Below are 17163 nucleotides of genomic sequence, written 5' to 3'. Positions count from 1 at the left end.
TGAGAATTTTTTGAGAATACCCTCTCATTGCTCAATTTATTCCTCATTTTTTGCAAATTCAAATTGCATTTGAGATTTATCACAAGTGTTATTACTAATATGCTTATATTCCCCATAGGGGAGTGAATTCAGTAGATGGGTGGGATGCATGCTCTCTGCGCTTAAAAAATGATTCACTGCAGTTTCTTTAGTAAAATGTCTATATGAGATCTTATTCATACCATCTACAAAGTATTCTACGTCCAAAAACTGCATGATTTTCTTATGTGTTCTGTGAGTAAAATCCAGTCCAAATTCATTGGAATGTAACTCATCCAGAAACGCAGTAAATTCACTTTCCTCCCCTTTGCAAATGAACACCAAATCATCTATAAAGCACTTAAACACCACCATACTACGTTGGAAAAAAATTACTGTTGTAAATATATCTATTCTCAAAAAGCCCCATAAAGATAATGGCATATGAGGGTGCGAATGCCGCACCCATCGCAGTCCCTGATTTTTGTAAGTAAAACTGATTTTCAAAAGCAAAAAAAATTGTGTGTTAACACAGATTCTAATAATTGCAGGCAAAATTAGTCCTAGGTCCCTCACCCATCACTCTGGCACATGCCTCCAATCCCCATCTAGTTTGGATGTTAGTGTACAATGATCTCACATTTACACATGCCCAATAGTAATCCTCCAACCATGGCATGCTCCTTACAATATCTGAAAAATCTTTACTGTTTCTTATATGTGATGGAACTTTAAGCACGTATCTTCAAATGCTCATCTAAAAAAATCCCAACATTCTGCAAATATGAACCCACCCCAGATACAATCAGTCTGCCAGGTGGGTTTGTGAGATCTTTATGTACTTTTGGAATAACAAAAAACTGGCATGCCTCGGTTCCTTAACAAATAGTCTTCTAACATCTTGTGGGGTAAAAAAGCCCAGTCTTTCACAACGTTCCAACTTTTTCAAAAGTTCTTCCTTAAAGTTATCTAGGGGACAAGAAGGTAATCTTTCATAAACTACCCCATCCGATAACAGATCCTCAGCCATTTTTCTGTATTTGTCTCTGGACATGATAACCCAATTGCCCCGCTTGTCAGCTTGAGTATATACGTAAGCATCATTATTGCCACGTAGAAATTGTACTGCATCCCATTCCCTTTTATTTAAATTATACATTCTCTTCCTTTTACAAAATTCCTCATACTCTACCCGTAATTGCTTGCAAGGTGTACTTTCAAAAAGAGTAATGGCTGCTGAGGTTTTTGGAGTGCGAAAAGAGCTAACATAAGGGACATTGGGAACTACAAGCTTACCATATCTCGTACAAAAACCTATTCCAGAAACACCACCAGGTACTCATGCATTGACATTTTCAACTTCTTCACATGCAAAATTTCAAATGAGTCATTCTCATAGATAGATAAATCCAGTAATGGATCAGAATCATTAATAACACTATCAACAGAGACATCCTGTCTTGGTTTCTTACCATAGAATGCCCTCAAGTTAAGTTTCCTACAGAAACGACCCACTTCTAATAACACATCCCCAAGAGTGGGGAAAAAAGTTGTACCAAATTTCATGCCTTTCAGAAAAACATTACGCATGTATGTATCAATTTCTAAATTTTTATAAATTAATGATATTTAAATTAGAGGACTCATGTCCCTGTACATCTTGAAATAAGACAAGATTGTGCTCTAAACTGTGATTAACTTCCAGAAATACATTGCCCCCTAAGTGCATATTACTTGCAACACCCCTCGTCGTAACAACGTTACAGTCCACTAATGGCAAAATGTTATCAAGTCTATTTTCTCTTGTTCTGCCATCTCTGACCCCCTTTTATTCCTGTTCTGTGAGCTCAAATGTTGACCACTGCTTTGTGTGTCCTGTTGGTCTTGCTGACCTCCATCTTTTCACGTCATGTCTTCAAACGACACATTCTTTCTCGGACCCGGCCCTGTATCTGATGATGAAACAGAGGAATCTCGCGACGAACGAGAAATGGACCTTGGTTTTCTTAAGGAAGATCTCCCTCTCCGTGGTTTATGCTGTCACTGGAAAATAAGATTATTCTGATAATCCTTAATGTCTCTTTCTAATTTGTTACATTTTCGCTCGATAACCTCTTGTTCCAACTTATTAACCTGTTGCAATATCTCCTGCATTTTTGCTGAGAAGACACTACCTGACACTTCCACCTAACCTTGACTATCCAAAAGTCAAACTGACACCCAACACATGGGTTACTTTCCTAGTGACACAATTAGACTTGGTTCAAAAGAAGACTTTTTTGTCAAAGTACAAAGTTATATTCCTGTCACAATACTTCCACCAAGTGCACAGCCATCACACCATAACAGCAAGGAAGTTTCTGAAAATGCTGGGCTACAAGGCTTCATGTATCATTTGACACACAGATTTGGTGTGCAGTGATGGATCTTTTTGCTTCCTCAATAAACCTGCTGAACAGCAAGATCTGTTCAACCAGAGAGGAGCATGGAGAACAAAATCCTTTTAACTCGACAGACCTGTTTCCTCTCTGCCTTCTCTCCCAGTTACTCATACTTTCCAGGGTATTGCAGAATGTGAGGGGAAACAGGCCAAGGACAATATTAATTGCTCCTTACTGACCCAGGAAACAGTGGTTTGCCCTTCCTTGTCACCCTCAGTGAAGGGAGAATCAGAACCACTACCACAGTCCATGGATCTCCCAATCAAGAGCAAGGGTTCTGTCATCCATCCCAACCAGAGGACACTCAGTTTGACAGCTTGGATGCTTGGTTATTGATCCTGTCCAGGCAGTCTTTTTCAGAGGACATGTTAGCAATTCTAAAAGAAGCTAGAAAGACAAGTACCAAAAAATCCAGAAAATGGAAAGATTTTCTCTCTGGTGTAAGACCAAATGTATTCTTCCTGCCATGATAAGTTAGAAAAGGTCCTAGAATACCTCAGCCACTTGTATAAACAAGGCATATCTTACTCAAGTGTAAAAGCGCATGCCTCAGCCATGTATGGCTGCCTGTCCACATTCCATCCTGTACACATTCATCCCCACATGAAACAGATTCTAAAAGGAATCTTATATCTCAAGCACCCCCCCCCCCACCAGGTGACAGCTTACACCCACATGGGACCTAAATTACATGTAAAACAAACATTTCCACCCTTTGAACCAGCAGTCTTGCCCCCCCCCCCAACTACTTACTTGGAAAACTGCCCTACTACTGGCACTCACCTCAGTCATATGTATATTTGAGTTGTAAGCCCTTATGTATAAGGAACCCTTTCTTATTTTCCACAAGGACAGAGTAAACTTGAGAACTAACACCGCCTTCATGCACAAGGTGGTATCAGAAATCTTCTTAAATTAGACTATACACCTTACTGAGTTCTTTCCAAATCCCTAGAACCACTCATTGAATGTATACAGACAAATAAGATTTTACCTCCACAGGACTATACTTCCAAACAGATCTGATCAACTTTAGGGGTCATTTGCTGAAGGAAATGAGGGGAGAGATGTGGGGTAGCAGATCATCTCAAAATAGCTACCTATATTGTGTTTGGTTACACACACCATGGTAAGCAAATACCTGTCAGAGTCAGGGTTCATTCCTCCAGTGCAAAGGCAGCCACCACATTATTTTTCAAAGGGACACCAACCCAGTCTATTCTGGAAGGAGCTATGTGATCTTCTATACACGCCTTCACCTTTGGTATTACCCTCCGATCTAGAGCTGGGTTTGCCTTTCCTATGCTGCTGAACCTGGTGTCCTAGGTGCACAATGCTCTCTAGCCACATCAGGAACATAGCTTTGGGAGTTCTTCCAGGACTAAGTACTGCAGCATTGACTACAGACAACATAGTACAGTTGTGTTGGTAGCTTACCATAACTGTAAATGTTCAGATACTTCAATGTTGCAGTACCCGTTCTCTCCCCCTAGCTTATGTCCTTCTGCTGCTGGGGTTGGGTGGGTAATCTCCCTGTCACTTTCCCATGCCACCTTCCTTCCTTCCTTCATCAAACAAAGTGATAGTTACTATCATTAGGATCAGTGGGGCAAGTTGTGCTCTGCCTGAGGAACATTCAGACTTTGGTACCTTGGGCAAGAAAGACCTGAAGATGGTGATGGCCAATGACACTTTATAACACTAATATCCTGACATTGACCAGGAAAGATGTCCACCGGTTGGGGAATGGTGAAATCCTCTGCTGTTCATGCCAACTGCAGGCTTCTGCATGGCAAGAAGTCCCAAGACTAAGTACTGCAACATTGATCTGCTTGAACATCTACAATTATGGTAAGTTACTAACTGTACTTTCTGGCTTCTGAATTCACATCTTTCATACCAGATATTCTGATATATTTCTTCAGAGAGCAACCCTGTCATTATATTTTTCCTTTTAGGTCCCCTTGATATGTCATTACTATTACTGATAAGTTTGCAGTCCCTGCCACTGAATAATATTCTCTGCTGAAAGCTTATTTCTTTCAAAGTCCTGCTAAGCCCCATAACTGTAGATGTCCTTCTTTTCTCATGTTGCCGCATTCTTACATACAGGATCCTCCACCTCAGCAACCCAAACGTCCGGCTCTTATACTAAAGCTTAGCCTGGCTGCTGTGGGACGTCACACCCTGGGCCCATAAAGCATGGGCCATAAATGTGACGTTCGCATGCACAGACCTCAGAACTTCTCTGTCGTAGTGAAGCGTCACCTTGCTCTTTCTGCTCTGCGCTACTGAGTACATTAAAGATAAGTACCCCATTGGGGAATCTTTCTTTATTTTTTCCAGGCTAAGCTTAGGATGCGGTTTATCTGTTATTAGCTGATTCCAGGAGGGGAAATGTAAGTGTGGTTGGCAAATTCCTCAGAAGATACACATGACCTCTGCTTGTTTTGATTATGGCCATCCTATAACCATACAGCATATAAAATATGGCAGTTGTTTGTCCCTAAGATGCTACGCAACCGTCTGGCAGCCCTCAATCTGTTTGTAGAAAACAGACATCTGAAGTGCCTTGCCCTCAGTATGGATCCTGAACCTTCCATCCAGGCAGAGCTGCCTAAAAAGAAAGCCAAGGTCTCTAGGCCTGATGCTGTGCCCCTGACTTCAGACATCCCGCCAGCTTTTGGTCTAGGGGCTGAGGAACGTCTGATAGGACTGGTGACTTTGGCGGGTATGATTTTGGATGCCACTCTTGCTTCTCTAGCCGCACGTCCGCAGAGGTTTCTGTAACTTAGGTCTCCGTTGATGTCGAGGGGGAACCCAGCTCGCCCGTATGTCCACCATTACCCACTTCCTAGGAAGGTGCTATGACCCCAAGCCTGACATCTGATTCCAGGTCCTTAGCCTCTCAGATTACTCATAAGATTCCTTCTCTCAAAAAGAAACAAAAGACTAGGCATTTATCTCCCCCAGTGGAAGATCAGTCTGACTGGCAGGCATTTTTCCAGTCAATATTTCAGGCCTTTAAGGCCCTGAGGCCTACTGCCTCACATACTCCTCCCTTGCCAACTTTATGTCCCAAGGCTGCCTCTGCTAATTCCATTCCTCCTCCACAGACTCAAGAGGAAGACTCTTCATCTTCTTCCTCTGATAAATCTCTTAGCTGGCCTCTCCCCTAGAGTACTGCTCCCCTGATGAGGACTCATTGGAAGGGGACTCCCTACCAGAAGACATAACTTTTGGGGACTCCTCACCAGAAGACATAACTTTTGGGGACTCCCCACCAGAAGGCATAACTTTTGAGGAGACTGTCTCCAAAATGAGAGAATATTTCAGGTGGGACTCCATCCAAATGACTGAGGTGCTGAAGAGATACTTTGAACTTCTGCAGAGGGAATCCCCCTCTCCTTCTGCTATTACTCCAGTCATTCCTGCATACTTGGACGCCTTTGACTCTGCTTCCAAGACCCCAGAATTCCAGCCACCAGACCCAAAAAGACCAGACAGTTTCTACAAAGTTCCTGATGATTATAAACATCTTATCAAATCTCCCAAGGCAGACCCAGCTGTGATTGCTGTGGCTGCAGACAAACAGTCTAGGCAGATCCCAGCCTCTTTTTTGCTGCCATCAGATAAGGACAGTAAGGTGATGGACAGACTGGGAAAGAAGATCTACACTTCCTCAACCCTGGCCGTGAAGGCTGTCAATTACCAGACACATATAGTAAAGTATTCCCTAGATCTAGTTTCCCAGGCATCTAGCCTACTCTCCTCTATGCCTGACTCCCCAGGTAAGCCTGAGGTTGCCTCAAAACTTTGCCTAAAAGCACAAGTAGCCAGGAATTCAATAAAATGCAGCTACGATGCTGCTGAAGCCTCAGCCAGGTCAGCTGCATCTGTCATACGTAGGTATTCCTGGTTTAGACTTCAACCTCTGCCAGATGACTTCAGAAACAAGATTTTGGATGTCCCCTGGACAATGACTTCCTTTTTGACAAGCAATCTGCAGAACTTTTCAAAACTCTGCAGAAAAAAAGTAAGAAACTACAGGACCTGAAGCATTTACTTGTATCCCCAGTTCCTAATTTCTGTAGGAACTACCCAGCAAAACCAAGCTTTGTTAGAAAGGCACCTGCTCCCTCTTCTTCTTCAAAGCCAAGGAAAGGAGCCAGAAAACCCTCATCCACTAGGACTAGCTCTTCTCACACTACTTCCAGGCAGCCTTTCCAGATAGACCTAACCGTGTGTGACTGGCTAAGTACCCTGCATCGTCTGCCCACCTCTCTCACTGCCTTCCCTTGTGGCAACAAATCACCTCAGACAACTGGGTTCTTTCAATTGTGGAAAAATGGTATTTTATGACTTGGCAAGAAAGACCTTTGTCAAAAGGCATTCCCCTCCCTCCAAAAAAAAAAAAAGAATCTTCAAGGAACTATAGAGAGGGTCCCTCCAGGATAAGAAGGTCTAGGTTTTTATTCCAGGCTCTTCCTGGTTCCCAAAAAGGATGCCCCGTGGAGACCCATCCTGGAACTGTCTCTCCTAAACCTCTTTCTGCATGTACTTTCCTACCACACGCTGTCCCTACAAATCCTTCTTCCACTTTTGACACCCAGTGCCTTCATGGCCACTTTGGACCTGAAAGAGGCTTACCTTGACAACCCTATCCACCCAGATTTCTGCAAGTTCCTGCAAGGCCATTTACTTTGTATGTTAATACTGACAAAGAAATCATTCTGATAATTGTTCCACATTATACATGACAGTTCTTTTGAATGTATGATTTCATCTTGCAGCTTGCATGAACACACCAGTGTTTGGCAGGCTGGTCCTTAATATCACTAGCATATTCAACAGGCACTGATAAAACTTCTACTTACCTCACATTTAAGATGCCTGACTGCCTACTGCCTAAAACTACTTTATGCTCATTGCAGAATTATCTGCAGTTTATATCAGGAAACTTTTTTTACAAATGTCAGTAATAACAAAACTGTTTTTCTAAAAGTCACTTCTTTAGTTCATTCAGTATCATCCTAAACACAAATGAAATAAAAGTGCATTGAAAATTTACAGTTTTCTCACCAGTTTAACACAGTCAGCAAACATCCATTATATTTCATCCACTTCTTGTAGAACAACAGTTGTATATATCTAAATAAAGGTTTACTGTTGAAACGAAAAATAAACTTTTTTGTTTGCTTGCATCACCGAAAAATAACGTCTGATCAGAAACCTCTAGTCCTACACTATGTCGAATGTCAGTTGTCTGTCCACATTCGATGTAATTCAAAATAGCTTTAGGTGACATCGGTCACCCAAGCTACTCAGCTTAACTTGCCGTTAGACTTTCACGTCAACAGCGCAAGTTTTTTTTACTGTTTTGCAGGGGGGGAGCAAGTCCCCCTGCACCCCCCACACCCCCTGCAAAGTATATATACAACTCCGGGATCGCAGTACAGTGAGGAAGAGGGTAAATTCCCTGTTCCTCACTGTACCATGATCTCCATTCACATTACCACACTCAGACTACCAAATCACGCTTTGCATTCATTATTGTGAATTTGTAGTAGTTTGGTTCAACATTGTGCCTCTTTGAAACTGTACTTTAAACCACATGCCTTTCGATCCCCTGCAGTACAAGATTGCAATAGTAAACCCTAAACTACATGTAGTGGGATTGGTGCTTTACAGTTTTCCTACTTATTCTCTAAAATCACTGTGCTGCTGGTAGTCTTACTGATTTTATTTTATTTTGAGCTTTTTAACTTGGGTAGAGAACTGATCAAAAAAGACGAATTTCAGCCTAAGAGAAGGAACTGTAGCATCTCTCAACACAGGTCTCTGGTTTGAGCCCACTGTATTCCTGATTCTTCTGGTCAGCTCCTGGACTTTTTTTCTGTCAAACATTTCCTTTGGAACAGTAGGAAAGTGGTCTGTCATCTCTTTTTAAGAAAACTCATGTTTAGCTACTCCTTCCTTCTTTTCAATCTCTTGATTTATGTAGTTTTGTCTTCTCCTCTGAATGACTACTTAAAGATTTTTGTGTTTTTTTCCTGCCTTTTGCCATTTTACTTTATGTATTTCTCCAGTGTCCTACTTATTTTAAAAACCTCTGAGTGCATTACATTTTTCCTCTAAATTATTTGAAGTAATCTCCTCTACTAAAGCTGCAGCTTAAACTACTGTTTACTAAGCAGTTGTGAGAGTCTTCCTAACTAGAGCTTTTTCTTTTCTGGTTAATTTTCTGTTACGTTTTTTAAATTTCTTATTTGCTGGCATCTGGGCAGTGTAATAATAATAGTAACACCCATTTATTAACCAGATTGCTCACTGGACGCACAGTTTCTTTTCAGGTGTGACCCGTGAGCAATGATTTGTTATGTGACTTGCTCAGAATCACACATTATGCAAATGAGGTCTGAGAGTATTAAATCTAGCACCACAGGAAATACAGCTAACAGCCTTAACCAGCTGCACCAACAGCCAGGCAAATCATTCACCAGTAACGGGATTTTGCTGAAACTGACAACTTTTACTGGTTGTTTAAATAATTTCTTGATTTTTATGCTGGAGAGCTCTACTCAGTGTGTTGCTCAGTCAGCTGCCATAGTGGAAGACAAGAGCCATTGCAAGTTAATATTTAGGCTGATGTTTTAAATTAGATTTTTGTTTTCAGTTTTTACAAATGAAGGAGGTTGGGGGCTCTAATTTGGGTATATTAATTTGAGTTGAGGAATGTTGGATTTGATGGAGAGGGAGAACAAACTAGTATAATCTGAAAAAGGTAGTCAAAAATTTTGGTAAGTTCTAGGAAGATGATGGCTGCAATGAAGAGGTGACGAGTTGTGCAATATTTTGCATTAGGAAATGGGTAGATTGCACAGACAATACACTATTGGAGAACAGACTTTATCCAAGGGAGTTCATGTAAGATGAGAATTGTACATCGTTTTCAGCTTCACGGCAGCATAGTACCATAAATCACGAAGTGAGGAAAAAGAAAACAAACGGCTTGCTTAATGTGGCATTTTAGTAAGCATAAAAAATAAGTAAATAAAATATGTCAATAGAAAGAAAACTAAAGCAGATGACTCTGCTAACAAAAGTAACTGTAGAGGAGTTACAAGAACTTGCCATCTTAGTTTCCCTTTGCTAGCTGCTGGTTAAAGTGACTTGTTTAGTAAGCAGGGTAAACCAAAAGAAGTAGTAATGGAGTTTTGTGTGTGTGTGTGTGTGTGTGTGTGTGTGTGTGTGTGTGTGTGTGTGTGTGTGTGTGTGTGTGTGTGTACGCATGTGTGTGCGCATGCATGTGCACATACGTCTTAATTTCTTTGCTAAGGAATTCTGGACAAAACCAACAGTACTGGAGCAGCAAAGTCCCAAAATCAGGGATAATTTTTAAATTTTACCCAAATTCAGCAAAAGAATTAATAGATCAGTAGGTTGGGAATCAGTATTCTTTTTTTTTTTGAACATGAAGACGTACGGAACAATAATGGCAGGATTTATTGACTAACTATAGTCCTCACAGATTTACTAAAAAATCAAATATATTTTAAGTGACAGGGCAAAGATATGATGCAAAATCAGGAATATTCTACAAAATCGGGGACATCTGAGAGGTATGTTGGCAGAAGGACATGCATTGCTTTACACTGTATATGTATTTTTTCATTCATTTGATCACAGTAAGACGTTTAAGGTGTAGACAGCGAGAGAAGTGGCTTTAGTTACTGGACACTTATGTTTGTGTGCGTGCATGTGCATATGCACGTGTGCAAGTCTCTCTGTGCGTCTGCATGTGTGCTTGTAGATGTGCATCAGAGTTTCTCTATAAGTGTGTGAGATTGTCTGACTGCCTTTGCCTCTGTATCTGTTAATGTGTGTGTATATGTATGTTAATGTGTTGAGGAAGAACTATTTTACATCAAAAATATAAACAAAATGTAAAAACTAATAAAACAAATGCAAACCAATTTTAACAGCCAGTTTTCTAAGTGCAATAATGCCTTCTAGGGTTGGCATTATGGGGAAAGTAATGAGCCTTCTAAGGGTGGTGAGGTCTGATGCCTATAGTTTCTTATTCTTTCCCCCAGTAACACTCAACTTCTCAGGCATTACTGCTTGCTTGCTTGCATTTTACCTCATGTTGCTTGGTTTTCAGTTCATTTATAGGCTTGGATGCCTTCTGAACATGTCCTGCATATGACTGGCTCTAAATAGAAATCTGCAAAAGCAACAGAGACCTCCAAAGCAGACATCCAGGCAACCTCCACAACCCATTACCAACCTTGAAACATATACTTCACATAATCAGTGTGCCACGCAATCACAGCCCTTAAGGCAAAATAAAATACCCAACACACTAGTGATAAGCGACTCTATAGTCAGGCACACTGATGTCCCACTAACTAGGCTAGACAAGGAGAAGGTTACAGTTAGCTGCCTGTCGGGCGCCATGATCCGCCACATAACACAAGCACTCAGGTCACTCCAGAACAAGTACAAATACGACTCTGTCATTGTCCATGTTGAGGTGAATGACCTGAGACGTACCTCCCTGGACTACATGAAAAGAGACATGGAAGAGCTCTCTGATCACGTAGCCCAGGCTGGTATGACCCTAAGTAGCATCCTGCCCTCACCAAGAATGATGCCACAGTATAAAGAAAAAATTATCAATTTCAACAATTGGCCAAGTTTCTGGTGTCATTCAAAGGGGTTCCAGTATCTGTCCACCTGGGATGACATGCTCGACAAGCCGCTTTGTTTCGCAAGAGATGGCTTGCACCTGTCACCCTTAGGGTTTCGAATACTGGCCAAGGCTTTTGCCGCCTCCATAGTGCCTTTTTTTAGGCAAGGCTTAAAAGACAAACCCACCACCGTAAATAGCACAAGTAACCAAAAATTGAGGGTAATGCTACTCAACGCCAGAAGTCTAAACCTCAAAATGCATGCACTCGAGGCACTCCTCAGTCTGGAGAACATCGATATCTGTGCAGTAACAGAAACCTGGTTTACGGCTCCAGAGAGCACCCCGGCACTACCACGCTATAACTCATACCATACTTTTCGGCCACATAACCCGGACTGAAACACAAAAGGTGGGGGTGTATCCATATTCATCAAGGATATACCCACACCTCCAGGTGAGTGGCACAGCACGATGCCTCAAAGATCATCCATGTGCAACTAACAATGGGAAAAACTGCAATTCAAATTCCAGCTTGCTACAGATCACCCACCATGACCCAGGACCCCCATTCCGCATTTCTGCAGACACAGGAAAATATGATGGTCCTGCCAAACACCCTAATATTGGGTGATTTCAATTACCCAAACATTAACTGGGAGAACTACTCAAGTACTAACTCCCTTGCCCAATGCTTCTAGAATTTATAAATTCGAATGCTCTGGATCAACTGGTCATCACTCCCAACAGAGGTGACAACATATTGGACCTGGTCATCACCAGTATGGGCGACTGGTGTTCCACACTGGAGATCAACCCCTCATTGGTTAGATCAGACCATAGACTAATCACTCTGGATATCCACATTCCGCCCCCACTCCCAATCAAGAAAACCACCGTGAAAAACGTTTCAAAAGCAAACTTCACGTTAGTCAAGACCGAGGTGGAAAGGTTCACAGCTCCCATGCTAAAAGACAACGCTGTCCAGGCTGCTGAATCCCTTACAATGGCACTCTGTGAGCACCTGCAAGAATGCATGGATCATGCTATCCCAAACAAAACCAAGACTCACTCCTCCAAGAAAAGGAAACCAGTCTGGTGGACCCCTGCCATAAACAAGCTATACAATAGAAGGAGGAAACTAGTACAGAAAAGAGTAAAATCCCAAGAAGGAAAGACATCCCTGATCAGTATCAGCAAGAAACTACGATCCCTCATAAAATCATCCAAGGCTAGCTTCGAAAGAAAAATTGCCAAGGTCTCCAAAGATAACCACAAAGCGTTCTTCAGCTGTGTCAAGAACCTAAGTGGAAACTCTCAGATCTGCTCTGAGTTAGTGCAGAATGGCACAAAGTGCACTGAACTGACTGATATTGCCAACATTCTGGCAGACAGGTTTAGTGCAGACTTCACCCCCTCTCACCCTCTAAAGGGCCAATAACCATACCAGAAGAATGTAGAGCCCCGGCAATCACTGACACACAGGTTAAAACAGCCCCATCCAAAACCAAAAACACAGCTTCAGTGGGACCGGACGGTGTCCCAGGCTGTGTCTTACATGAGCTCCAAAATGAACTAACCCCTCATCTAAACATACTGTTCAGACTCAGCCTATCTACAGGCTATGTATCCATAGAGTGGCGCACAGCAACAGTTATCCTGCTCCGCAAAGGTTGAGCCACAATGGACCCCAGGAACTATCGCCCTATAAGCCTAACTAGCTTGGTCTGCAAGGCTATGGAGCGCATCATCATGGAACTCATTAACAGAGACATTGGGAACCTCCAAACATTGGACCCTACCCAGTTTGGCTTTAAGGGCAGATCATGCCTCCTAAACTTGGTGGACTTCTTTGAGACAGTTGCCAAGGCTTTAGACGAGGGAAAGAAGGTCCACACAGCCTACCTAGACCTCGCAAAGGCTTTCGACACCATGCCCCATTCTGGTATTATAGACAAGCTCACCAGCCTGAACATAAACCCCTACGTCACGAGATGGGTTGCCAATTGGCTCATGGATAGAACCCACATGGTGAGAGTTACAGGCTGTAGGTCCGACTCTAAACCATTTACAAGTGGCGTCCCCCAGGGCTCAGTCCTGGGACCCCTCCTGTTTGGTATATACTTCTTAGAGGTACAGGTAAGCACAGGAGGACTATGGCTGACCAAGTTCGCAGACGACTGTAAACTGGGGGCCATAATTGACTCTCCAGTTGGTACAGACATCCTCCAGAAGGGTCTCACTGAGACAGATACCTGGTGTCAAAATGATGGCTTCAAGCTAAATGCCAAAAAATGTGTAGTCATCCCCTTTAGAAAAAACAAAGTACCTGCGAACTACCACATACGTGGTAGTCCCCTAAATACAGAAAATGTAATAAGGGATCTGGGGACCCAAGTAGATAGTAATCTCTCCTTTGATAATCATTTTGCCAAGGTGGTTAGAAAATCCTTCTATTTGGCCCACCTAATGACAAAAGGGTTCGCATCTAGAACAAAAGAGGTTATTGTCCCCCTCTACTCATCCCTCAACAGACTTATCATAGAGTACAATGCCTCATTTGGGATGTACCTTACAAGACACCTGAAACAGCTGGAAAGACCACAGAAGTACCTCACCAAGAGGATTACTGGCCTCAAACATATGCCCTATGCAGCCCAACTGAAGAAACTCCAGTTGTACTCGGCTGCATACTGCTTACTCAGAGGTGATCTCTGCCTGACATACAAGGCCATGTCCAACCCAGAATTGATGGACATGCTCCACCTAAAAAAAAAAAAACAAATCCCCGAGAGCCACACGCTCTAGGGATCTAAACCTCACTACAACGATAAATAGGACTTGCTTTAGGGATAGATTCCTGTCCCAGAGACTCCCCATGCTTTGGAACAGGATTCCAATCTACATTAGGCTGTGCCCCTCACTAACACTCTTCAGGAGAAACCTTGACGAGTGGATGGAAAACAGAAAATTTACCCCCGGGGATCACTGCAGTGGCTCTGCTGAACAGAGGCACAGGGAACTAATCTAAGGGGGCGGCGAAAGCCAACACATTCTGGCTAGGCTTATAGATGCCCTCGGGCAGATAGCCTAGTACTTACCTATGAACCTATGTATGTCCATCTAGATTATCAGTGGCAACTTCAGTTTCTCCCCATAGGTTGGAGTTCCTTCCAGCTGCATGTAGGTGTGTATGTTTTATGGGATGGACTGGCATCGAGATGTTCAGGATCAGTTCCATGCCATGAACTCGGTGTCAGCTGGGACGTGCTTTGGCTACCACATGACCCTGACTACGATAAAACAGGTACTGGAAGATGAATGAATGATGAGAAAAATAAGGGATGATTAATAATTTACTTTGTATCTTATTTGATGCGTTGTTTATGAGGGATGATGTGCTGGGGTGACTGGAATTAGCTATATTATTGCATTCATGTAAAAAGGGATGATGATCAGAACAAGTAATTACAGACCATTCAGTTTAATCTCTGTTAGAAAAGGTTATGAAGACAATGTTAAAAGAAGAAAAATGATTTATGATACATGCCAGTACAGGTTTTCTATAGTGAAGTCTTGCATGATTAATTAGAAACACTAGAATGCAAAAGTGAAATTATATATTTTCTGACCAGCGTAGGTTTTCCATTACAGTTACTTAAGCATTTAGACTGAGGAGAACTTTATTTTCTGTTTGTGAACTAATAACATTGTTCCTTTTTTCTACCTGTAATGTGGAAGAGATTACCGAAATCTTGAATCTGGTACTTCTGTCAGCTGCCTAGTATTACAAAAAGCCTTTTGCGTGGCTAGTCAAAGACATTTGTAGTCATTTTCCTGGACTAGTCAATTCAGTCATGCTAAAATGTAAAGTGTAGCCTGCCTGTGTTATATTTTTGGTTTCTCTTGTAGTAGCATCCCTAGTGTTCAGTTACTGTCCCCAAGCAGAATATACTGGGATTGTCCTTTTGTTTAATTTTGCCTGCTTTTGAGCTGGCATGTGTGTGTGAAAGTTTGTGGTACAGTGAGGAGTGGGAATTTACCCTTTTCCCACTATTGTGCAATCTGTCAGTTGGTATATAGAAGTAGTAGGGGGTGTTGGGGTGGGGCTTCCCCACTGCGTAACATAGATTTTAGTTTTTTGTATGTGCCACTTCTTCTGAGTTGTGATCTTTTGACATTATTTTTAGGTCTGAGGTTTTGGTTTTCGAAAAGGGTTTATATAATCGGTGTAATTTTGTTAACAAATTCCTGGTCTGGTTTGTGTGTGTTGCTTTTCATTTCTGTTATACAGTCTTCATTATCCGCTTTAGTTCCTTCACAATCAGTGCAAGCTGTATTTAGTAGACCTTTCTGTGTGTACTTTGTATACAGTGCACAGCTTAAATTGTTTGATGAATAATGATTTGTATTTTTGAGTGCATGACACTTTTGTAAACTGCCTAGGTTTAATTAATTTGTTCCTCGGTCCTTTTAACCTTATGCCTGTCAATCGTCAGTCTCCCTCCAAGCAGTGTGCTAGCCTTTCCCTTCATGTTAGCTAAGTGAAGCAGCATCCATTAACCATGGAGGGTTCCCCCTTTGCAGTGCAGATCAACCCTTCAGTGCATTGCCATCTGTCATTGATTTGTGTAGCAGGTGAGAATGCTGACACATGGAGCAGCCATTATGAGAGACTAATTTCATATGCATCTTAACTTCGTACCCTACTATGTCCCTGTCATGTGTGCCATTGAAGCACGGTACACAGTACTCTATTAACACGTAAGCAAGGAAATGTACATGTGCTGAATATAGCTACTGTGTGCATTTACTGCTTGGTGTGACTGAATATAACACAAGCCTACTTGCTGCTGCTGTATTATGCTCTGTTTTCACTAGGAGTCATTACAGCCATGGGTTGAACTATAGTCATTTCTGAAAGATGGGTGAGCCAACACCTACTACATATTTCCACCTCCACTCACTGGCTTATTCATTGCCTAGGATACTGAGACAAGTTCTGGCTGAAAATTAGTCCTTCACTGTATTTGGTTAGACAGGATATTGATTGGTCATTATAATATACTTGTCTTGTGAGTTATATATGTGTACCGGGATGAGTAAGACAACATTTTATCTTCCTCTTTAGTGCATTTATAAATATAGTGTTTTGATTTCATTTGCATTTTCTTAGATTTTTGTGTATTTTTAACTGCTTACCATGTGCACAAGAAAGCAACAACCATTTTTATTGGTGTAAAAGCTGGTCTTAACAAATCACAGTCTGGTGATACCTTGTACCTGTCCATTACGTTACCGTCTGTTCGTCTTTACCAGAGACATGACTGTCTGATGTATTCTAACTAGCAAGTGACTACAAGTGTTGGGCCCATCGACCCCTGATTACTCTGGGGGAGGGGGGTTCTTTACGTTGTAGCTGTATCCCCATGGTGGTTGATGGCTGGTGGTTTATGTGCTGTCAGATTGCTGCAGCTTATAAGCATGCTTATTTAATTTGTTGTAATGGATGGCAGTGATTTTTTGTCACTTTTGATGTATGTACAGGATTTTTATTTATATGAAGGAGTTTCACTGGATTTTACTCAAGTGAATTTGTGAAGCAGTGCAGGTATATTCTCTTACCTTGACAAATAAGTTTTGCTTACATTCAACATCTGGGCATTTCTTAACCTGTTATGGACATCACACTCATATTTGTACATTTAAATGCAGTGTCCAGCTCTGGAAGGCTTCAGTTGTTCCATTACAAAGGCTGCGGAGTTGTTGAACCCTTACTTGTGCAACACGTCTGTCTGAAGTGTTTCATGGCTCCGAAAGTGCTACTGTTGTCAGCTATCCAAATCGAGATGTGTGTTTACTAGCATATAGCCTATGATTTGCCACCGCTGTCGGAGACATTTACCCCCAAAATGCTGTACCTTATATGTGCTTTGTAGTTCTAACTCTCTACTGCTCTTAAGGTATGCAGTGCCAGTTAACTGCAATCTGTAGCATTGCTCAGATCTCAGA

The 17163-nt window shown here is 41.9% G+C and overlaps 1 protein-coding gene across 2 annotated transcripts in view; it reads left to right on the top strand.

Annotated features, from left to right (window-relative positions):
* MTG1 (mitochondrial ribosome associated GTPase 1) overlaps positions 1-17163 on the top strand; it is a 399555-nt gene that overhangs the window by 256708 nt on the left and 125684 nt on the right. The window lies entirely within an intron of this gene.

Source organism: Protopterus annectens, chromosome 14.part0, assembly GCF_019279795.1.
Source record: "Protopterus annectens isolate FY-2018-M chromosome 14.part0, PAN1.0, whole genome shotgun sequence".
Taxonomy (NCBI): Eukaryota; Metazoa; Chordata; order Ceratodontiformes; family Protopteridae; genus Protopterus; species Protopterus annectens.
This window is presented reverse-complemented; position numbering and strand designations above follow the sequence as displayed.